Source organism: Charadrius vociferus, unplaced genomic scaffold (genome assembly GCF_000708025.1).
Source record: "Charadrius vociferus isolate BGI_N301 unplaced genomic scaffold, ASM70802v2 scaffold56, whole genome shotgun sequence".
Taxonomy (NCBI): domain Eukaryota; kingdom Metazoa; phylum Chordata; class Aves; order Charadriiformes; family Charadriidae; genus Charadrius; species Charadrius vociferus.
In genome coordinates, this window is record NW_009649057.1 from 2,271,032 (window position 1) to 2,271,624 (window position 593).

Below are 593 nucleotides of genomic sequence, written 5' to 3' on the forward strand. Positions count from 1 at the left end.
CCCCCCCCTTCCTAATTATGTACCAAACACTTCTTAGAATAAAATGGCCAGGCTGGGGCTCCTCCCTGCTTTCCTCTTCCCCATTCATCCTCTCCAGACCGCTCCAAGCCCCTCCCCCGGTGGCAAGCCCAGCCTCTCGCTTCCCTCCTAGAGCCCTTTTCATTTTTATTTCTCTCCCCCTCTCCATTCTCCCTGCTGCCTTTGCTCCTTCCCCCGATGGCTACGAACTGAGCAGCAGAAGAGTGGGGGGGGGGCACAGGAATAAGGGAAGGGGGGGGAAAGCAAGAAAAAGAAAAAGGTAAAGAAAGAGGGTGGGAAAAAAAAGGATTTTTTTTTTTTTTTTGCCTCTGCCCTTAATGCCCGCGATCTGGATCAAGGAAGGGGATTTTCTGTCTGAGCATGAAAAGGACTGCTAGAGCCCCAGGATTTTCACGCCTGCATTATCAGCCCAGCACCCAGTATGCGAGCTGGACAGAGAAGCTCTCCCACAAGTTCCTACCGAGCCGAATAAAACCCACGGGCGACCAGATCTCCGGCAGAGAGGGACATTAGCATCAGGTAAGGCGACCGCTGCAGCTGCAGCGATGCTCCTG

At 53.6% G+C, this 593-nt stretch overlaps 1 protein-coding gene across 1 annotated transcript in view; it reads left to right on the top strand.

Annotated features, from left to right (window-relative positions):
- Positions 1–334: 334 nt before the first annotated feature.
- The window catches only part of BRINP1 (bone morphogenetic protein/retinoic acid inducible neural-specific 1), an 89,057-nt gene continuing 88,798 nt past the window's right edge, over positions 335–593 (top strand). The window contains exon 1 of the mRNA XM_009888043.1: positions 335–558. The gene's annotated coding sequence lies outside the window, so the exon portion shown is untranslated. The remainder of the gene's footprint in view (positions 559–593) is intronic.